We start from the raw sequence: 24723 nt of genomic DNA, 5'->3' as shown, positions 1-24723 counted from the left end.
TAGCTCATTAATGACTTTCTTGAGATATCTGATTTACAATGCAATCACCCCTAGTAGATCTGTCTAAATTGATAACCAAAGGGCAATTAAAATCTTTCCCATACCAGACCATTAGATGATTTAAGGAGGAATATCTATGCTACTGGTTTCTTTTGAAAGTATGTTGTTAACATTAGGAGCATAAATGTTAATTAGAGTAATGACTTCATTCAGCAATTTCTTTTCTACAGTACCATTTGGATCAGAATCAGGCTCCTCTGTTTGAAAGGGCAAGTTCTTTTTAATTAGGACAGCTACTCCATTGGCACTAGTAATAAACAAGGAAAGAGATAAAGGTCTAACCCACCAGGATTTTTCCATTTTTTTGTTTCTGTGTAGCATTCACCATTACAGACAACTCAGTTTTACTCAGGAAAAAAAAAAAAAAAAAAAAAAAAAAAAGTCCTCCCTCATTCTTTTAATGTTAAAGTCCATCTTTTACAAACATTTATTTGCAGCCCAGATATACTCATATAGTCATTTCTGAGATACATTTTCCTCCTTGCATGCTTGAATGGGCAGAGCAGTAGCTTTAGGTCATTGCTATTCTACTGGATCATCCCCCTAAGGCAGGGGTCTGTGGCAGAGTAAGACTAGTTAAGAAAAAGCTTCAAAGAGTATTTAATTTCAAGCCTGTTCTGCTTTTGTACATCTCTCACCCTTCAATCATGCTCTGACCCTGTCTATGCACAAGCATGCAAGTGGGAGAGGACAGGCTGCTCTTAGCAACAGTGATGCCCAATGCCTTGATGCCTTGCCTAGTGCTGACTTGAGCTTCAAAGCAAGGGGGTTCTGATTTGAACATGGAGAAATCAGCACAGGAACAGAGAGATACAACCAAAAAAAAAAAATGATTTCAGAATGAGAAAAAATGAGAAGACACTTCTGCACTGAAAAGGTAGAAAACCTTTCTTCTCAGCATTCTTGCCTGGACCAGAAAAGCCTTATAAATTGCCTAAAGGCCATTGCCACTTTTCCCTCTCAAAAGTCAAGATACATTATTACAGAGGAGTTTGGCTTCTCACCAATTCAGTTCCTAGCAATATTTCTTGACTCTGCCCCTTTAGGTGCTGAGCATCTGTAAGCAATGGGCATATGCAATTACGGCTATTAGTGCCAGAGGATGGTCTTGAGTCATCACTATGATAAAGGTGTCAAACAAGCAATGATGGGACAAGAAGGGATGAACCCACCAAGGCATAACAAGAGTTGTCTATAAAGGTACCATCTTTAACATGGTACCAGTGATTCTCTAGTAAAAGGCAAAGAGACTATGTTTCATGACAGAGGGCAGTGAAGAGGCTGCAGTTACACGGTTACTTCACCTGCCAGAGCAGGAGGGTGCAAAGACTGACCTTGATAATCCCAGAGGTTTTGAAGCACCATGTTTCTGCAGGTTCTGAGACCTATGAGTCACACTCCTGTCCCAGAATGAGTGAAGGCTAAGAAGGACTAGACATGACTGGGACTAAACATGGGAGTCAGTCATCAACTGGCTGATAGGAACAAAGTCCTTCTGTAGTCTAGAGCTTGTCCACAAGCTTGTGGCCAATTTACGTGTGCAAAAGCATGATGTATAGTCCCGTACAGAAAATAAAAACTAGCAGACACATTGCAAAGTAAAGCAACTCTGTGTTACCCTGACATAGACGCAGAACAGAATTACTGAAGTCAATATTTTTAATCCTATAAATGACAACAAAGCTACATATTTATGACAAAATATATTCTTTGCTTTTACTTATGGACAGCTAACACTTGGTCTGACTTATTTGTACTAAACACAATAACGGTAGCCCTGATTTGTAGAAATGAATCATTAGTATGAAGTGGGACAAATTCTGCTCAGTTCTAAAGAGCTGTGATGGTATTATGGCCAGTTATTACAGCTTAACTTGAACCAGTATGTCTAAACTTCAAAGCCTACTGAATTACAGATTTGCCATGATGAAGCTACTACAAGGGACAGCACAATGACAAGGTGATGCAGACATTATGCCTGCAAGGGCATTATGTACATTCTAGACAATATTTATAGTAAAGGTAAGGAATATGTAGTTACTACTATAAAATAACTCAATGGTGTAAGCCTTGCTTTAAGTGGTTCACAGTGTCAGAAAATCGAAGGTGACAAGGGCATGGAGAATGCACAAGAATGAGATCCTCAGAAGAAAAGCAAGATCAAATGGTTACTGAGCAAGCTGCAATGAAAAACTTACAGAGCTACTACTGTCCATCCTGATTTTGAAGCTGCATGTCCCACATTAAAAGTGACATTCAGAATGATCCAAAAAGTTTCTGCTATGTGCCATTAAAGTGCTATATTAGCAGCTACTTCAGTAGTAGATCCCTACTACAAAGCTTTTTTATTTCCTTTGGAGATGCTGAATTTCTATGCACATTTTCTGTCCAGAAGAGCTAAATTTACAGCTTTTACAGATGTCATTAACACTACATTCTCTAACCTGGGTCAGCCAGACCTATTTCTGTGTAAAGTTCCAGAAATAGCTTTTGAACTGCAGCAGTGTTGCAAGTTTGGAACAAAAAATCTGAGGCTAGTGGAAGTTGTACCTGACTCCCATTCCTCATCATTGCCCCGTTACTGGAGCATCATTCTTATTGATAGTTCATGCAGATGCTCCTAGCTGATTTTTCTCTGAAGCAGACTTTAGGGAAGTCAAATATAAACTGCTCTGCTGGCAGATGAATGGAAACTATGGGAAAGAGAGGAGTGGGAGAAGGCAACTGAGCTGCCAAGGTGACTGGTTCTTCTGGTCACATCTGGTGCCAGGGAGGATGTCTGTCACAGAGTCATAGAATCACTAAGGTTGGAAAAGACGTCCAAGGTCATCTGGTCCAACCGTCTCCCCACCAACAATATTACCCACTAAACCATGTCCCTAAGTACCACATCCAACCTTTCCTTAAACACCTCAAGGACTGTTACTCCACCACCTCCCTGGGCAACTAGTTCCAATGCCTAAGCAATCTTTCTGAGAAGAAATGTCTCCTAATTTCCAATCTAAACCTCCCCTGGTGAAACTTGAGGCCATTCCCTCTTGTCCCGTTGCTAGTTAACTGTAAGAAGAGGCTGACCCCCAGCTCCCCACAACCTCCTTTCAGGGAGTTTTAGAGAGCAATAAGGTTTCCCCTAAGCCTCCTCTTCTCCAGACACAACAACCCCAGTTCCCTCAGCTGCTCCTCACAGGACTTGTGTTGCAGGCCCTTCACCAGCTTCGTAGCCCTTCTCTTGATATGCTCCAGGGCCTCCATGTCCTTCTTGTAGTTAGTTCTGAACACAGAACTTGAGGTGCGGTCTCACCAGAGCAGAGTACAGGGGGATAATCACTTCCCTGGTCCTGCTGGCTACACTCTTCCTGATACAAGCCAGGATGCCGTTGGCCTTCTTGGCCACCTGGGCACTCTGCCAGCTCATGTTCAGGTGAGCATTGACCAACACCCCCAGATCCTTTTCTTCTGTACAGCTTTTGAACCACTCTGCCCCAAGCCTGTAGCACCACATGGGGTTGTTGTGACCAAAGTGCAGGACCCACCACTTAGCCATGTTAAACCTCAACCCATTGGCCTCTGCTCATCGACCCATCCTGTCCAGGTCTCTCTGAAGGGCCTTCCTACCCTCCATCAGATCAACACTTCCCCCCAACTTGGTGTCATCTGCAAACTTACTGAGGGTGCAGTCAATTCCCTCATCCAAGTCATCAGTAAAGATATTAAAGAGGATGGGCCCCAACACCAATCCCAGGGGAGCACCACTGGTGACCGGTTGCCAGCTAGATTTCACTCTGTTCACTACCACTCTCTGGGCCTGGCCATCCAGCCAGTTCTTAACCCAGCAAAGAGTGTACCTGTCCAAGCCATGGGCTGCCAGCTTTTCCAAGAGAATGCTGTGGGAGACCGTGTCAAAGGCTTTGCTTATGTCTAGGCAGACTATGTGAACAGCCTTTCGCTCATTCACCAGGCAGGTCACCCAGTTATAGAGAGAGATGAGATTGGTCAGGCAGGACTTGCTTTTCATGAACCCATGCTGGCTGGGCCTGATCCCTGAGTGCAGTCACACATGTGCCAGACAATGCACATGTTGTCAATGCCCAACAAAGGAGTGAAATCCAGCTATCATACTGACATAATTAATTCAACTCAAACTGCAAAATAAAAGATGCAAGTGCCTTTTAACCCATTATTATTATTATTATTAATATTATTATTATTATTTTGGTTCTAGCATTGCCTTAACATTTAAATCTTTCATAGTTTATCTCTAAATCTCTTTTGCTTCTTTCACCTAAGAGATATATTTTATAACTTGCCATGCTGATTAATCATTTGGTTGTATATCTTTTAAAAAATTAAAATGTCTATTTTCTTTAAAAAATATTTTTCATTCTATTTATATTATTTTGGTGAAGAGATGTCTTCATGGAAGCTTTTGAACTAAATCTAATCCGTTACTTATGTAGTTGTCAGTTACCAATGGAGAACGTCAAACAGCAGGTTACACGTACTAATAGCCACTTGCTATCTTCCTTCCCTTTTTTCTTACCTCTCCAGACATAACTCACATTAGATGAAACTAAAAAGTTAACATGCATAACTATTTTTGAAGAGGAAAGCCAGCAGATATTTGTCATATTTGTCATTCAGATGATTAAATTTTAATTTAATTAAAATTTTGTTGAGCTGAAAACTTTTTATCTTTATTTTTATTTTTTTTTCCCCAGGGAAAAGAAAAACAGTGAGATCCTAAGGTTTATTAAAACTACACCTGAGATTCCATATGTTCTCATCCCAATATTTTTTTTCTAACTCACTCAGATTACAGCTTCTTAGCTGTTTTATTATTAAAAATTTCCAATTAAATTGGAGAAAACTTCTGAGTCTACTAGTACCCATAAACCTAATCATTATTCTTCTATCTACTATAGCATTTTCTAGTCCTTTCAAACTCTGTCACAAGCATTTACCAACTCAGTTTGAAAACAGCTCTGGAGTTGGGGGGGTGCTGCTCAGGGACTGGCTGGGCATCGGTCAGCAGGTGGTGAGCAATTTCATTGTGCATCACTTGCTGTGTGCATTCTTTTATCATAATTATTGTTACTAATTATCCCTTCCTTTTCCATCCTATTAAACTGTCTTTATCTCAACCCCACAATTTTTTTTTATTCCCCCCCCCCCCCCCCCTACAGTTCTCTCTCCCATCCCACTGTAGGGTGGCAGGAGTGAGTGAATGGCTATGTGGTGCTTAGCTGCCTCCTGCCAGGTTAAACTATAACAGCAACTCACAATTTTTTCCTATACACAACATGAATTCTTATTTTTTAAAAAATTGACAGTTATTTAAGCTAACTGAAAATGGAGCAATTTCCAGGCCAATGATGCTCTGTGCAGAGTGGACTGGGGCAGAACAAAAAGAAAATCAGAGGGAAATTTTTAATGAATGAGGAGGCCAATGCACTGCACAGCTACAGTACACCAGAAGCCTCTGGCACTTGCTGTTGTGATGGGAAGGTACTGCACTGATAATGCTTTTCGGCATTATAAAAGTAGACAGTGATCCAATGTTCTTTGTGACACAGAAAGAAGATTTTAAATGGATAGTTTACATTTATAGAGTAAATAGACAGTGTGTCCTCCTGGGAGAGCCCTGTTATAGAATTGCTAAGCAGCCAAAATCCCATGTGCATGTGGCCCACGTGCTATACAATACCCAAGCAGAGCGCTTGCATCAGCACTGGGTGTGAACACACCCGCACAGGCTCCTGGCACACAGCAGTGCCCCCAGATGCTGGCTGCGGTGCTGTGGGACATGCCAGTGCCTCACACATTGCCTCCTGGGAGTAGCTCATTAACAGTGCCCCAACACTGAGGAGCTCTTCATGCGCAAAACTGCTCGACCCGTAATGTCACTTTGGCAGCAGCATGTTGGGAATGCCAAAGCTATTAGATAGCCCCATCTGCTGTGAATGCTGAGGATGCCAGAAATAGCTTCGCTCGTGAGACTGTGCTACAGCACTGTGCCAGGCAAGTCACAACTTATGACCTGCATTTGGAGAGAAAAATAACTCCTACTATGGGTCGACTCCAGCTCTGACCTCGTCCAAGCCAATGAAGTACCCTCAACACAGGATTTGGCAGAAGTTGCTGCATCTGAAATTAGTTGCCTCTCTTTTTCCCTTTAGGAATCATATCAGTTGGTAAAAGGGGATTATATCCAGGTTCTCAGACTGTAGAATAAGATGGTACCTTTGTGGGCACATCCTCCTGTGAACTTCCTTGAATTAATTGCTATTTGAATTACTGCTTGTCTTTTAGAAAAGAAATCCAGTCTTAGTTATAAAAAATTAAAACGTGGTAACCCTGAGTATCTCATTAATTGCCTCTATTGCTAAAACCATGTGATTTATGTTTAACCTGAATAGGTTCAAGTTACAGACAGTGGATCTTGATATACCTGGGCTGTGAGACTGAAGAACTATCTATTACCTAATATCTGTTTCTGCAGGCACCATAGAAGTACTTGCGAAGCATGACAAAGTCACCTCTTTGGCCTCAGTTTGCTAAACTAGACAGATTCAGGTCTGAGTATCCCAGATAAATTGTGTTTCCTAGTTCTTTAATATTCCTCATGAACTTTTCTTTGATTTGTCATCTTCTTGCTTGAACTGCATGCAACATAACTGGACAGAGACAGCCAGGAGAACTTAAAGCAGTTTCATACACAAAAGTGATTTAACTTTTCAGGTCCTGTTGGCTTAATCCTCTGCTCTACAGTCACAATATCTCTTTGTCCTGACACCAGAGCAGGAGCTCGCTTTCAGTCAAAGTGGTTTGTTATGCTTTTATATCTTTTAACTACCACCAATTATGAGAGAGAAAAAAAAAAAAAAAGAAAAAAGAAAAAAGATCACCTTTATAAGTTCCTTCATTAAAACAAACAAACAAAACCCTTTCTGTTTACTGCCTGTTATCATTTGCTTAGGTAATCTAACCCAGGTGTCTCTGAATCAGTCATCTGTCCCTCACTACCCATCCTTATGCTCAATAAAACATCTGTTTGTAGATGTTTGGACTTTGGTTTCTAAGACAGTGTAGCATATGATTCAGTTAAACACATGTTAAAATCACAGTGAAAGTTATGGCCTTTGTCTATCAGCTTCTACAGGAAAACAGTTTTTAGATACTATTTTGTACCTATTGATGCATAAGAAAGATGTCTGTGGGGCTGTGTTGCACAGAAGGAGCTGTGAGAATAAAACAAATTAATTTGAACAGTGACAAGCTAACACAAACAGACAAATAATTTTTGCATATTTTGTTTTGTAATGTCATTGCTACTGGGAAACCTTCAGAGGGTTGGATGTACAAAAGTTTATGTAACAGGAAGGCCTATGTCAAAACCTGTGAAAACAAAGAAATACAAATATAAATAAGAGCATGATTTCCATCCCGTTACTGACAGCAACTGCAAGACAAACTACTGGAGCAAAAATGATACATGAGTGGTGTTAGCTACCTCTACAGTTTTGTAACTTTTCTGAAGAATAAATGATATATAATATATTGAATGCATCACAGACCACTGAAATCCTATAACCTTGACCAAGTGCAAAGTCAAATTTCAACTAATATAACATTAAATGATGTAAATATAATTCTTTACATTCACTTTAATAGCCTCTTTTCACATGTTCAAGCAAGTGCTATATTCTTATCAACATTCACATTACAGAAACTCCCTAGATATTTTGGCTCCTAGTTAGGCTGCCAAAATAATTAGCTATTTATCGTCTGTGATTTATTTAACCTAAACATAATTAGTAGAGCACAAAGCTATACTTAGAATCAAAGAATCACAGGGTAATTCAGGTGGACATGGACCTCAGGAAGTTGCTAAGTCCAACCCACTGCTCAAAGCAGGGTGAGCTGCTGAGTCACACTAGATTGTTCAGGTCTTGAAAACCTCCAAGGACAGACTGCACAGTCCCCCTAGGCAGTCTACTCCACCTCTTGATGACCTTATGGTGGAAATTTCACTGTCTATCTAGTCTGATCCTCTCTTGTTTTAATTTATGCTTGTTCTCTCTTGTCTTCCTACCATTCACCACTGTATCTTCTTGACGCCTTCCTGATAGGTACCAGGGGGCTTCTGTCAAGCCTACTAGAAGCCATGTCTTCTCCAGGCTGAACAAGCTATGGCCCCTTGAGATTCTCCTTATGTATGAAATCTCCTTACGAGATTTCTCCTTAGGTACCTTAATATATTTTGCTGAGAACTCACCATGTGAATGACACATTCATAAATGTATCTGAAAAACTACAGTTTTCACAAATTGTCTGAAAAAACCCTAGCATGTAAATATGTCTCAGATTGTAAACTGATTCTGATACTTGCTCATGAAAAACTGTCTTTCACATGTTCTCAAGTGGTGAAATCTCTCATGTTTTATATACATTTAATAGTTTTAGACTGGCTTTATATTTTTACTGTTTATAATTCCTAAATTAAAGTTTACTACTCTTTGCTAAAACATATAAATGGATTTCTTAAGAAAAAAAAATGGTGGTTTATAAAAGGCTTTGAAGGATAGAATGGTTGAAGACTGATTAAACTAAGTCAGGAAACCTTTCTAGGCATGAGTGGGTACAAGTAACATTGCACAGGTGTGAGCAAAGGAGGACTCTGGAGGATGGTTATGGAAAGAATGAAATATTCTTTGTTGTTCCAGACAGATATTCTCCATTACGCTTAGTTTAGCTGGTGATGCACCACAATGATGCATGTACACAAAAAAGCATCTGAGATTATTTAAGATATGTCTGGAGATATCCACAAGTCCCTCATATTTGTTGTCTTCAACATTCTCTTCAAAATTCTAGTCTCACAGGTCATTCAAGCTGCTTTTCAAGTACCTTGTATAACCCTTCTTCTATCTAAAATGGAAGCCTAAGATTTCATTAATTCTGTTTTTCATCCCTGATAGCTTCCTCTGAAGTTGTCTGTCTGCAAGACAGACTCAAAGTGACAGTAGTGTCCCATGCACTGAAATAAAAAGGAAGCAGTTTCCTTAGCAACAATATCGACAAAAAAGCTCTCATGACTTTCTCTCTCACTCCTGTGTCTTCTAAATAGCTTGAATAATCCAAACAGCAGAGAAAGGCAACATGCATCTGATCTTAATGAACTGTAATGGCTAGAGACAGCATGAAAGCAAGCAAAGGTATCTGTGCTATTTATAAACTAGTGGATCAGATGACTCAGATTCACCAGCATTTGGAATTATTCATATTATTTTCAGTGAGTCATTTATGGAGATACTTTATTGTGTCAGGCTGTGTGCAAAACATTCTTACGCTTCATTTTTACCAGCAGTTTGATCTCATAACTATAATGTATAGGAGTTTAACAGAAGTATGGGTTATAACTTCAGTGCCATTGAGAAATGGAAAAAAGGCAGCAGTGAATTAACCAACTGTAGAATGAATTGACAATTTGGATCTCATGCTCTGAAGAAGGCTCAGAAGGCTGTTTATGTCTGGTTGGCCCCCAGTTGAATTCTCCCCAGACCTGATACCCAGGCACCAGTTTTGACTATTTTGGGCTTCTTTCAACACTTCAGCTCATCCTAAAATAGTCATTCTACAGATGGATTTTTTCCATGGCTAAGAATGTTTTCGAAAATATCAAGGAAACAAAATGACAAAAACATGCAGTTTGGATGGGGCGTTATCAGTTTTTTTTTTTTTTTTTTTTTTTTTTTTTTTTTTTTTTTTTTTTTTTTTTTTTTGTCATTTAGCACTCACAGCATTTATTCAGCATTTACTGTTACAGGTTTTTGTCACCTTTTATAAAATGGCTCATCCTGTACAGTTATATGCATCTTTGATATGACAATAGGTGATGAGGACAATTTCTTCCTCAAATTACTGTGGGAACATCTACCATACTACCATACCGTGCTAATGGTGGATATGTTCTTCACTGCTACCTTTACACCAACCTGTTTATCATTGCTTTTAGAAATATCTATCTAAAGAACAAAATAATACTATGGTTTGCAGAAAGGAAACCATTTCAGAGTCCAATCATGACTAACTATCAAATTTGTCTCCAGAGTCTGGCTACTGGTTTCTGGATAAAACACAGACCACAAGGTTACCAGACATGGAAACTGGAAACACCAGTCTACAATGAAGTAGAAAACAGAGCACTCCCAAGTCCTTCATAGTTGAATTCTACAATTGCAAGTTAGAGGCATTTGAGACACAGCCAAATACTTGTCTGAGATTTTATGTGATAAGCAATGTGTAATTAACAAAAGTCTTTGCTGGTTCTTCTGGGACTGAGAGAACATCTAACTATCATTAGCATTCACAGGATGCCAAGACCAAACATATAAATATTACATTAGTCAAACATGAATATGAATGAAAAACGAAGTATGCAAAACTAGAGCACAAAGTGAACCTAGAAACATTTGGGAATGCCAGAAATGGGGAAAAAAAAGATTCAGTCATTTCAACAAAAAATTCAAAGTTAGCAATAGTAGAGGTTGACACTGTATTTTGTAATTTCAGTCCATTTCACTGTGTGGTACTGGGCAATCAATACCAAAACTAAACTTAGGTGTCTATCTTTAATGTTTAAACTCCCAAGATATTCAGTGGGGATCAAGATTACAATCCAGTTTACCAAGTGTAAGTTCCTTGTGCTGCTTTGGACTCATTAAGATACTTGGGACATTCACAAGGGACTGGAAGATTTGAAACAGGCTTTTGAAACAGATTTTGTAACAGGAGATGTGCCCTTCTGGAACTGCAACCGGAAGTCTAGTGAGATACACAAGGCCTGCATACACATTAGCATTTGAGTTTGGATCAGAGGTGCTCGTTTGGTGCACACCCTATTGCTCCCTTTTACCATATGTCATAGTACATTTAAAGCCATCTCACAGCACACAAATTGTATTATTTTCTGATGAAGCTAGCTCAGAAGACATTCTTTAGCTACCAAAGGGCATTCAATCTGCAGGACTAGAATATAGTATAACACACAGAATGTATGCACTGTAGGCTCTGGAACCACAGCACACATGCTTTTCTCTTTACAGATCTGCTCCTATATTACCATACTACCTGCTAGTGCAAAGATAGTTTATATTTTGCTAAATGCTAAACAAAATTCTTTGATTAAGCATCTGAAATCACCTGGTCTGACGCTATCAGTGGAGTCAAAGGGAATTATTTGGTTCAGCCTAAAGTTGACATCTAGTGGCTGATCAGTTGAATCCCTTCACAGGCTTCTCTGACTAATTAATTGTATCTAATTAACTGACAGCAGTGGGATGTCAAACTCCTAGACACAAGTGTCTTGACATTGAACTGACTTCTCTCTTTTGTGTCATCATCACAAAATCTTTTAGAGACAATACTTCTGTTACCATCCTCAGCAAGGAAAACTAGAAATTATACTCTTTCTGCTTTTTTGGCTTCGGCTGAAATGTTGCAGGTAAACTTGTATATCCAGTAGGTAAACAGAGCCCTTTGATATTCTTGGCTATATATCCAAAATCTTTCAGAAGCTCTACGTTAAATATCAAAAGAAAACCTAAAGAAAATCAAGTACACCTGAAATGTTTAATAAAAAGAGAACAAATTGCAGCTAACACACAAAAAAGACACATACAGGTAGGTTAGTGTCTATGAAAAACATTTATTTTTTTTTAATTTGTAGCCAGATGTTAGTTTGAGCTGTGATTTTTTATTTTAGTTTAAAACGTCAATTTTAATTCATAACTATAAATGAAAACTGTTCCAAAATGGTATAAAAAGTAAGAAATATTTATTTGCCATGTGACACTAAGATAAGACTTGTAAAATAAACTTTTTTCTTTTTTTTTTTTTTTTGTCATAAAAGATATTTATTTTGTTCTTGAAGCTGAGTTCTGGAGAGAATTAGGATTATAATTCCCCAAATGAATTTCTTAGTCACTGTGTTAGTTTACCTTCAATGTTCCTAAATAAGACTTTTTCTTCTGCTTCTTTAAAAAATAACCTATACTCCAAAGGCTTTTGTTGTCAGAAGTTAACAGTGAGATCTGGATGAAATCCTTCCTTTTAAAATTTCATCTGGCTATTCTTCTTATACTTCACACAACACTAAATAACCTCTATTCCTTGCTGAAATTTACACATTTCGAATATTTGAGATTGTGTTTTGCTATCACTTTTTCATTTCAGATATATAGGTCATTTAATGTTTTAATTATGCTGGTCTCTCCAGAGTCAATTAAGAAATAAATTGGATAAATACATAAATATTCTGAGTAATCAGGTAAAATTCCCAATCTACTTTATTCACAGTACTGACAGCTTATTTCTTTCTTAGGATTTTTTTCTTAAATAATAATGCAAACCTTAACTTGAATGCAAACTTTAAGTTGAAATCAACAGAAAATCTTCCAACTCATCTTGGTCGCTACTAAGATTTTTGTCACAAGAATTTTCAGTTTTCGTAAGTGCTGGTCATTTTTAACCCAAAGTAACTGGATCCAAAAGTTAGGATACATTTTTAGAAATTATATTGTTTCTTTACTTAGTAATGAAATAATCTGCAAATACATGACTTCTCAGTACAGGATCCTGAGTTTGTCACTCTCCTGTAATAAAAATAAATAAATCTGAGGGTATGAAAAACTATGAGAAAATTTCTGCTGTAAACAGTGAAGACTTTCTCTTAAATACTTGTGGAACTTTTATTTTTATTTTTATTTTTTTTCCCTTCCAAGCATACTACATACTAATAGTGCATACTAATGTGAGGTAAAAAAAAAATACATTATTATAAAGATGTGTCTTCTTTTCATTTTCCAGTTTCTTAAATTTGCTCATTCTTATCACTTTGGCGCTTTTTGTGGGTAACTAGTTTGTGGATGAGTTCATTTCAAGGATTATTAAAATTCAAAGCTATGATTAGTGACTTGATTTGAACAGAGAGGTCACACAGTCTGGATTATAACAAGCGTAGTAATAGACAAAATTCTAAGTGGAGGACAATCACAAAACAATGTGTTTATGGAAATGCTGCAACAAATATTCTTGTTGATTGTTGTATTTAAGGAGATCCAAATACACAGAATACAGAATAAACCATAAAAGGAGAGTGCAAACACATAGTATACTAGAATGAAGGGATATTTCAATTCCCAAAGTAATAACCACCGAAATATATATTATTATATAATTTAGTGTGTTTTCATTTCTCAGCAGCATTTATTTCAAACTCATATATTAAACAGCATGCATTAAGATAATTTTTGATAACTATCAGTGAAAACATAATTCTAAGCGATAACAAAACAGAAATCAGCACTTTCAAATTCAGGCTTCTCCAAGCTGATCTGGATGAGTACATCACAACTTTCCATTTAGACAGCATGGTCATTTTGTTAGTGACTATAAGACGGGAAAATAAAAGCTTTAATACCCCAAACCCAAACACCTAAATCCATCTCATCAGTAATTTTAAGGTTTAACTTCCCTCTTAGTTTTATGATTGCTATTTCCTAGTGGCAATAAGAAGCTTCTAGTCATGTATTTTTCAAATTATTTCATGAAGATTCCATTCAGCTTTATTTCTCAAAACTCTAATTTATCTTATATGCTGCAAACTTTACATTTATAATGATATTATGTACTCACCAAATATATAGTTTATGACCTTATTTCAAAGCATTCCATATATCCCTACTTGGAATATGCATCTGAAGTGTAAGGCACTGTGAAAATTGTATTGATTTTACAATTAATTTTTTAAACGTCAAATAAATTTGAATGATTTTAGTTTTACCTTTAGATGTTGTACTCTAGATCATAAAATATGCAATTCTATTCTTCCTAATTATCCCAAACATAGTAGATGTGCCTATACCCTCTTCAGACAAGACAAATGAACATCACCTAGCTTTCCTAGTGTTTTTCTTAATTGCGAAATTACTGAGGAATAATCAGAATTTTTGTCAGAGTAGCTGTGATTGGGAGTGTGAAAAAGCCCTCTTGACTAGCACTTGCCCACCTCACAGCTCCCTTGACTAACACTGCTACACTGGGAAAATCCACAGACTGGATGTATTTATGTCAGCAAAGGTGATGTCTTGTTGGAACACTGTCTTATTCAAGGACCTTGTGGGAGTCCAGTCCTTAAAAAGCTATTTTGGTAATATAAGCTACATGTCCTCAAGAAGGTTTTGGTAATTTTAATGGATTAGCAAATATGGTTTAGTATTAAAAGACTTTAAATCAATAAACAATTAATACAATTCAGGCCTTAATGCCTTTACTGTAAATTAAACTTATGTAGTAATAATTATTTATGATAGCAAAATATTGTCTCATATTCAACCGAAGTTTGAATCAAACTCCTTACATTTTCAAAACTATTATATGTATCTCATAATTAAATGTTTTGTGTCCTCCAGATAAGTTTTTTTTGATCTTGCCTCTTTTCTAAGAGTTTTTCTAATATTAAAGGGCTAATGCTCTCCAGACCTTTTGGAACCTTTCAAGTTATGTTTATACATCCTCTCTTCTGTGTCTTTATTTTCTTTATTACTTTGTTTTCCCTTCCATTCTGTTGTTATCACTGTAGTTATTTTAAAACCATGGTTTTGTTGTTGTTATTTTGAAAAAGAGAAAAAGTATGTTTTCCTTCTAGGGAAAGTTTGGTTTGCCTGGAACCTAAATGAATTGCTTTGGATAGCAGGAGACAAAGTTCTCAGATATAGTTCCCTTTTCAAGCATATGTTCGAAATCTTTCTTTATTACAGTGTCTCAGAAGAAATATTGTCGCAGACTCGTTGATGTCTATTTTACTAAACTTATTGCTATCTAAATTCATTGCAATTGTAATCCTTGCTCTCCAATTATAGGTGAAAGATACTTATTTTTGGTTAGTCACTCATGGTTCATGTGGGACCATTCAGAAATATATCTGTTGTGTAAAAATATATCTTGAACAGATCTTCAAAAAAGCTTATAAGTTACCTAGAGAAAAAGATTTCATAGCAAAATATATCATACAAGTACCATCAGAAAGACAAAATTTCAGAGCCTAGAAAGTACAAATAATAACAAAAGCAAAATATATTTTTCATTAATGACTATGAAATAATCAAGGAGTTGTTAAAAATTAGATGTTTGGTGAAACAATATTGATTGCATTTACTAAAAGAGGTTTTCTATGAAAGCAAAACCATTAACTTTTGAGAAGAAAGTTCTTTGGGGACTACCCCTATGGTTCTTCATAAGACACCATTGAAACCCATTACTTGGAAGAAGGCTAGTGAAGCTTGAAAGTCACAAAGGAGTACTTTGTACCAACAAGCATCACCCCTGAGAAAATAATAAAAGAAGCAGGTAAGAGAGCTCCTCCAGGAATGTTTGCTGCAATGAAAACAAGAACGAGAACATTCAAAGAAGGAGCCACAAGTCAGTGAAGGTGTGCAGGATATAGTGTCAGAAAAATACAAAATGAAGTAATTCTAGCCAAGAGAGAGAAAGAAAATGCTCCTTACTTTATTTGACTTGCAAATACAATATCAGGGGAAAAATGCAGGCATAAAGTCATTAATAAGCAATGATAGCTGGTATTCAAGCCCTGCAGGAGGTACAAGGATGACCTAGTGTGAAGCATGAAGCTCTTAGACTGCCTTTGTGGACATGGAGTCTCCTCCCTGGCTCTTTCACATGGAAAGACAAGCGGTTTGCACAGTTTTTATTGCTGCAGAGACCCATTTCTTTGAGCAGCTGGCCTAAGTGGAGAAACAGAAACTTGGGCACTATCAGCTTGATCTTCCTTGTGTGCCACAGGCCACTGGGCATTTCAAAATCAATTCCAATGTAAACTAAATCACAGATGGGATAGCTTCCTGTGTGTTTGTTTTCTGAGAAAGTAAGATCTCCCCAAAATCACTTTTGCTGCTGTAACAAAAACAGTCCTGATTCATTTTTTTTCCTCCTCTTATTATCTACTTAATTTCCGCCCACCCTACATAAATTTGCAGTACTTCACATTTTTACTTTCTAAGCATCCTGCAATTTTGCATCACTCACAAAAGATATTTCATTTCAATACCTCCTTACTCCCTTTAATTTCACCTGTCAATTTTTTTTTTTTTTTTTCAGTCCTTCCATTTATTTTTTTTTTCATCTTGGTTTCACTTCTCCTTTCCTGTGATGCTATATGGTGAGGTCCTAGGTTACGTATGACAAACCCATCCAAATGCTATGGACAAGAGTGTTAAAGCAGTGAAACTGGTGAAGAAAAGACAGTGAGTACTGACTGGAACAACTACAATGAAGTGACAATTTACACCTGAGATCCAGAAATCTGAGCACCTCAGTGCCAAAAATAAGACAATAAAATAAGTTTGGAAATCGGGAAAGAACCCATGCACGGATTCTATGAATATTTAGAAAATATTTATGAATATTTTAGAAATAGTTTGAATAAATTAAAAGTGAGAATGCAGGGTGGGAGATGTCAGTGAGGAATATGATTACTACCTCTTTTAGGAGGGTCAAACCCAGATATAGAAGAAAAATTATTTCATATGAACTCATTGGATATAAATAAGAACTGTAGATTGATGCTGTACAAAAGGAAATCTTCAGCCAAGTATCAGAAAGCATTTTCTCACTGGTAGGATGTTAGATTACAGAGCTGTCTCCCAAGGGAGGTGGTGCAAGGAGCTTCACTATATGAGTCATTTAAAATTAGACTGAAACAAAGCACCTGCATATACTGCAGGCAACACAGCCTCATTGGCAGGCAGACGACCTCAGTGACCTGACAAGTCTTAACCAGCTTTTCTTTCTAACATTCCATTTAATTTTAATCTGTTCATATTAAGGAAAATGAGAAAAATAGCATTCTGTGAAGCACTTGTATTTATTTCCTCAAGTGCCTGATTACAAATGAAAAATAGGTAAATTATCATAAATGTTCAGACATCTGATGGGTAAAATTAATGATTAAGTGAACTATTCTCTCTTTTATGTTGTTATTTAGGAAGTTGTTTTAAAGCATCATGCCTCCTTCCCTACCTGTATGATGAATTTTCCTTGCCAGAAGGTGAGACATCCAGTGGTAATCAAATACATAAACAAGATTTAGTTACATCTGGAATTATTATGGTTAGATCATTTATTCTTGGACTCCTACTGCTTGAAATATCTAACTTTGCAGTCACTCCTTGAGTAATGCCAAAACAAAAATGGTAGCAACAGATGGGAAGATACCGGTAGAAACCATTTATGTCTTAACAGCAAGACATCATAAATTTGCTCTACTGAGGTTTTCAGTATGTATTTCAGTGGTCTGAACACATCATTTGGTTTTCCTTCAATTCCAGACATGGCAGGCTTAACAGAGAAAGGAGAAGTGTTAACATGAAATTTTGGGGGAGTTTAAAAAAAAAAAAAAAAAGAGAGAGAGAGAGAGAACACTGAGAACAAGTTGATAAGTAATGTGTCATCCACTTCTGTTTGTGAAGTTCAGTCTCCTCTTTATTATACTTTACAGGTGTTTTCCATGACAGAAAAAGAATTAGCATATCTATAATTGTATAATACCAGATGTAGAGGCAAAAAAGTAGAATATAAAATAAGAGTTCAGTGTTCACAAAACAGGGATAACTGGTAATATCCATTGCAGAAAACTAGCAGATGACTTCCACAACCAGTAGTGAGGATACTTAATACATTTATCAAATTATATGTCTGAAGAATAGCAATCAGAACATCAATATTTAGGAAGGGGTGTGGGGGTGGGGAGAGGAATATCTGAATATCCAAGAACATACTGACCCATTATTCTGATCTCAAAACTGTGCAGGGCTTTAAAAAACACTTTGAAGAAGAGACACAGTAACCTGAACTCTGTTTATTTTGAAAGTTTTACTTGGACCCTTGTATAGGAAGAGACTAAAATAAGTTCATTTAGCTTAGCAGAACAAGGATAGAAGACATAGACATTACATTTGTTTGTAAGGGGTGTTGTAAATGAAATGAAATATTTCATTGTTGAAATGAAAAATGAATCGATATCTAAGCATTGTGTTTAATGCCATTTCAGACATTATAGGCTCTCCTGTGTAGCCATCAGTAGCTGTTCCAGAAAAGTGCAAATCTGATAGGCTATGTGTCCTATTTTCCACTCCCACATGTGAACTATGTTGGATATCATTTATATCCAAAAATATCTCAAAAATGCAGAGACCATTAGTTTTAGTCTCTTGATTTGCTCCTAAAGCAAACAGTCATGTAAAGGAAACACAGTACTGACAAAACAAACAAACAAATAAACAAAATTAATAGCATGGGCTTATAAGAACAAAGGCCAGAATTCAGAGACTATTTTCTAGGTAGAACAGGAGCAATGATCCAGAACACCATTTCCATAGGAAATAAGGGCAAGACAACTACGGTTGTGAGGTTGATCTTGATAAGTTTCCAAGAGCAGAAGACTGTGATCCATTTCTTAGAAACACCCTAAAAATGCAGAATGAGGGAGGACCTTTTAGCCAAAGCATGCAACCAGAAACGTGTGAACTGTGCCAACAGTCTGGGCAGCCTGGTGCAGAGAGCTTTAGGAATTACGGGGAGGGGAGAAATTCCTCAACAAACAAGTGAGGAAGTTGTGGATGCAGTAGGCAAGTCAAAGGACAGGGAAAATGGGAACTGAAGAGGCACCATCTTCAACAAAGCAATCTTGAAGTGGAATCATTTTAAGCATAGATATGGAAAGAAAGAAGTGCCTGTGGAAAAGCCTTATGGGGAAACCTCTTGAACTTTTTCTGATGAATGAGCACACCTGGGTGCTCTGAAATACCTTGACAGTAATGGCTTCTGCACGGGGAACCAACAGGAAAAATTATAAGTCTGTGTGCAGTTACAGGGCTATGGTCTCTTTGGGCTCATCGAGACGTGGTGAGATAAGTTACATAATTAGAGAGCTATTACGGTTAGATATAGGCTCTTTTGGAAGGACGCTGGGAAGGCAAGGAGGGGTTGGTGACCTTTTTGTGAGATTGCAGCTGGAATGCCTGGAGCTCTGCCTGGGGACAAGTTAGGGGCCAGCTGAGGTTAGGAAAGCCAAGGCCTATCTAGAGTTGTATCTGGAAAGGAGTGTGAAAGACAATAAGAAAAGAATCTACATGTGTATAAATAGCAAAAGTAAGACTAGGAAAAGTGTGGTCCTTCTGCTGGGCATGGGACTTGGCGATGAAGAACATGAAAAAAGCCAAAGTACTTGATGCTTTTTTTCCTTTTTCTTTTTTCCCCTCAGTCTTTACTGGTAATACCAGCCCTCAGGAGTCCCTTGTCCAGGAGACCAGATGGAAAGTCTGGAGCAAAGAGTTGCCGTTGGTGGAAGAGGACCACCATAGGGAGAATTTAAACAAACTGCACATATATAAATCCATGGGTCCTGATCGGTTGCACCCACAAGTGCTGAGGGAGGTAGATGATGCAATTGTGAGGCCACTGTTGCTTATCTTTGAAAGGTCATAGTGATTGGGAGAGGTTTATGAAGACTGGAGAACAAATGTCACTCATTTTCAAGAAGGGCATCTGGGGATCTACAGGCCTGACAACCTCACCTCATTCCCTGGGAAGGTGATCAAGCAATGAGTCCTGGAAACCATTTCCAAAGTGGAAATCATGCTTGACAAACCTGATAGCCTTCTACAGTGAGGTTTCTAGCTTTGTGGATAGACAAGCTAACAGAATCACAGAATCACAGAATTGAAGGGGTTGGATGGGACCTCGAAAGATCATCGGGTGCAACCCCCCTGCCAAAGCAGGTTCCTTAGAGCAGGCTGCCCAGATAGGCGTCCAGACGGGCCTTGAATATCTCCAGAGAAGGAGACTCCACAACCTCCCTGGACAGCCTGTTCCAGTGCTCCGTCACCCTCACTGTGAAGAAGTTCTTTCGCATGTTTCTGTGGAACCTCCTGTGCTCTGTCTTGTGGCCATTACCCCTTGTCCTATCCCCACAAACCACTGAAAAGAGGTTGGCCAAATCCCTCTGTCTCCCACACCTCAGGTATTTATACACATTGATGAGATCCCCTCTCATTCTTCTTTTCTCCAGGCTGAACAGACCCAGGTCTCTGAGTATGGGCTAGATAAGTAAATAGGGAGTTGGATAGAAAAATGGCTTTACAGCAAGACCCAGAGGGTTTTTATCAGTGGTACAAAGTGGAGTTGGAGGCCACCAGTGGTGTACCCCAGGGTAGATACTTAAGCTAATACTATTCATCAAACATAGAATTTTAGAATCATAGAATGGGATGGGTTCAAAGGGTTTTTAAAGACCATCTATTTTAAAGACCTCAGTACCATGGGCAGGGACATTTCTTACTAAATAAAGTTGCAAAAAGACCTGTCCAACTTGACTCTGAAAACTTCCTGTGATGGGGCATCCACAACTTCTCTTCAGGACAAGCTGATTCAGTGTCTCACTGCACTCAATATAATAAATGTCTTCCTTACATCCGCTCTAAATCTACCCTCTTTCATTTAAAACCATTTTCTGTTGTCCTGTCACTACAGACCCTGGTTAAAGGTCTTTCTCCAACTTTCTTACAACCCCCTTTTATACTTTGAAAGGCCATTTTAATGATCTGGACAATAGGACAGAGTGCCCCCTCAGAAAGTTTGCAGATGAAAAACTGGGAGGAATGCCTGATATACCAGATGGTTGTGCTGCCATTCAGGTGGACCCAGACCACCTGAAGACTTAGACTGAGAAGAAGTTAAGGAACTTCAACCAGAGGAAATGCTAAATTCTGCACCTGGAGAAGAATAACCCTAGGCACCAGTATGTGCCAGGGCTAACTGTCTGGACAGCAGATCTTCACAGAAGGATTTGGTGGACCATAAGCTGACCATAAGTAATACATCTTCATGGCAAAAATATCAACAGTGTCCTGGGCGGCGTAAGGAACAGCATTGCCAGCAGGTCAAGAGAGGTGATCCTTCCTCTGTGTTCAGCACTGGTAAGGCCACTTCAAGATTCCCTAGTACAAGAGATACACGGTCATAGCGGAGAAAGACCAGCAAAGGGCCATGAAGGTGGTGAAGGGATAGGAACATCTTTCTGGTGAGGAGAGGATGAGAGAGCTTGGACAGTTCAGCCTGCAGAAGAGAAGTCTCAGGGGAATCTATATATATAAGAAATACCTTATGGGACAGAGGAAGGCTTTTTTCAGTGGTGCCCAGTGAAAGGACAAGAGGTAATGGACTAAAAATAAAAACTGGTAAATTTCATATGAACACAGTAAAAATTGCTTTTAATACGAGGGTGGTCAAACACTGAAACAGGTTGCTTAGGTGTGTGGTCTCCATCTGTGTAGATATTCAAAACCCAGCTGGTCATGGTCCTGAATAACCTGCATTAGCTGACTGCTTGAGCAGAGTAGTTGGACTAGATGACCTGAAGAAACTCCTTCCAACCTAAATGATTCTGTGATTCTGTGAGTCAGTGATCTGAGGATGATTGCTCCACAGTTTGTGCCAGACAGAACAAGAGTAGAAAGACAGTCTGTCAGTCAGATAAGAGAGAGCCACAGCAATGTCAAGGTGGATGTCACTGAATAATATCAGGTTTACTGATATAAGTAGACCTGAAACCTGACCCATACCTGTCAGGCTTCTTTTGCAATCCTAGGAAATTTTACAGCTGACTTCCTTTAAATGTATGCTCATTAGGGCCACTGATGGAAATGTTAGCTTGTCTCTGTATCCATACTCTGTAGGCTAAAATGTTACATTTCACTTTCCTCTGTTTGAAGAGGCATCAACCCTGGAATATATTCCCTGTTCTGCTAAAACTCCTATGGGATAATAAACATGTCTTTACCTGCAAAAGAGGATCACCCCATCTACTTAACACCTTAGCGTATGCCCTGTAATTTACAGAACCCAAAGTTAAGAATTGAAGTCCTCAGTATAGAGAATAGAGAAAACTGAATGTCTCTAGGGGTTGATTAAGAGCAAGAAGTTATACATTTAATGTTATATAGTGTGGATAACCTCCCAGTCACACAATGTTTTTCCTGGTGAATTTCTGACTCATTCACACAATGAAAATGCACACTTTGAAAACATTCAGTGATAAATAGCTATTCAATGCTTATTTTTATCTGAATGCTGTGTCTTCATGCCACATATCATGCAAACTTTTGCAGTTGACAGAGCAGATGTGCTGTAGAAAGGTTTTTTATTCCTTAATCAAAGAATACAAATAAAGTATCAAAAGTAGCTGGTTTGTTTTACCTTCTTTTTCCTTGATGACTTATGCGGAATGGGACCTACAAAATCCCTCTGAAATACTCTATCTCAAAAACCAATGTAATACTTAGCACCCTCAATATGAAGGGTGGCAAGAACGAGATAAAGCTGTGAAGGAAAGTAATTATTCTTTAAATTGCAGTTCAACTGTACAAAGATCACTATAAAAATATATCACTACACTTTGTCCAAACTCTTTTTACAAATAAAGATCTTACTGACAATCTGACAAGTTATGGCAGCACTGAAGGCTGTGGAAACTGTAACTTGTAATTAAAACAACAAAAAATCCAGTTTTTATATATCATACTGTAAGACCACTATATTTCTGAGTGCAAAAGCCTGTTTCCTGAAAAATAGTAGTCTATGTAATGTCAGTTTCTTTCTGAATCTTGCCCATCTAATCAGAGTGCCACACTTCAATAAAATGATGTCTTGAGCTTATATTCACTTTCATTGTTAGAAGACACTACATTAAAAACAGGCTTTGTACAAGCCCTGTGACATTAAGGTAAATACTCCAAGCAATCACTCTAGAAACATAAGATGAGGAGCTGATGAAACATTCAAAAACCTGAAAGATTTGCCTCAGACTTTGCCCTTTAATTTTATTATGCCTGGAGTGATTTCTCTTTTACCCTATGTGATTTTCACAGGCAAAATCACTAGTGCCAAGAGTCAAAATCAGTTTAGGATGCAATAAATTACTCATAATTAATCAAACTAAAAAGCATATGGAATTTAAGCAGACTGCCTAACCCAGAAGACTGCAGATGCAAGCTCTACTCCAGCTGATTCAGCATAATCATCAACTCAGAAGATAATATCAACTTCTCTTCTCACAACCCCTAAAAAATCCCACTCCTTGCTTCTCTGAGCTTGTGCAAGAGAGTAAGGAAAGAGTGTTACTGAGGTTAGTAGTCAGCTTAGCTTCCTCGTGACACAAAGCACCTCCTGTTGACTCTATTCCTATTAGAAGTTCATGCCTTACCCTTAAGAACAGTCCCAGTAAGGAAAAGTCAACAACCTTATCCCTCCTATGGATAGCAAAACAATATCTTTGCTTTCTCCTAATCAGCCAACTGTACTGTCTTCATCTCTAGGGTCTTGTGTTATCTAGAAAAACCTTCTTTGATGTTGCTAGTAGTCTCTCAAATAGGGATTCATGAAGTAGCAAAGGATGGGCACTACTACTGCAAGGATATTAATCACAGAATCATAAAATGGTCTGGTTTGGAAGGGACCTTAAAGATCATCTAGTTCCAATTTTCTGTCATGCGCAGGGACACATTCCACTAGTCCAGGTTGCTCAAAGCCCCATCCAACCAGGCCTTGAACACTTGTAGGGATGGGGCATCCACAGCTTCTCTAGGCAACCTCTTCCAGTGCCTCACCACCTTCAAAATAAAGAATCTCTTCCTTATAACTAATATAATTCTACCCTCTTTCAGTTTAAACTCATTACTCCTTATCCTATCACTGCACTCCATGACAAAGAGTCCCTCCCCAGCTTTCATGTGGGCCCTTCTTTAAGTACTGGAAAGCTGCTATACGGTCTCCCTGAAGCCTTCTCTTCTCCAGGCTGAACAACCCCAACTCTCTCAAGCCATTCTTTATAAGAGAGATGCTCCAGACCTTTGATCATCTTTTTTGCCCTCCTCTGGACTCATTCTAATCATCCATGTCCTTCTTGTGCTGGGGGCCCCAGAGCTGAATGCAGTGCTCCAGGTGGGGTCTCATGGTAGGAGAGCCAAGCTGTGGGGGACAATCACCTCTCTTGCCCTGCTTGCCACACTGTTTTTGATGCAGCCCAGGACATGGTTGACTTTCTGGAATACAAGCACAAATTGCCAGCTCATACTGAACTTCTCATTAACCAACACCCCCAAGTCCTTCTCCTCAGGGCTGCTCAAAAATCCATTCTCTGCCCAGCCTGTATTTGTGTGTGGGATTGCCTCAGCCCAAATATTGCCAGGTGAGGTTAATGAAGGGGATTCGTTAAATAACGTTGTAAGGGGAATTCCTTCATTTCCATAATTTTGATTTGTGTCTTTTCTCTTTCCAGCTAAATTTCACCTCTGAGTGTATAATCATGCTCATGTCTTCATACCATCTGTCCCCTTTCATATTTTTACTGCAGAATCAGTCAGAGTTTTAATTTGAATTTTCATTGATCAAGAGATTTTCATTCTGTCTCAGGCAGGATCGAGGTTTTCCAAACATAATAACAACTTCAGCAGTCTACAGGAGGTTTTATTTATTTATTTATTTATTTTAGAAGTGGAGTTTCTGTGCTAAACAGAGTAGTTTCCCAAT

General features: G+C 38.3%; 1 protein-coding gene across 13 annotated transcripts in view; it reads right to left on the bottom strand.

The window, feature by feature from the left end:
* MAGI2 (membrane associated guanylate kinase, WW and PDZ domain containing 2) overlaps positions 1 to 24723 on the bottom strand; it is a 774790-nt gene that overhangs the window by 282743 nt on the left and 467324 nt on the right. The window lies entirely within an intron of this gene.

The sequence above is a fragment of the Cygnus olor genome, chromosome 1 (assembly GCF_009769625.2).
Source record: "Cygnus olor isolate bCygOlo1 chromosome 1, bCygOlo1.pri.v2, whole genome shotgun sequence".
Taxonomy (NCBI): domain Eukaryota; kingdom Metazoa; phylum Chordata; class Aves; order Anseriformes; family Anatidae; genus Cygnus; species Cygnus olor.
This window is presented reverse-complemented; position numbering and strand designations above follow the sequence as displayed.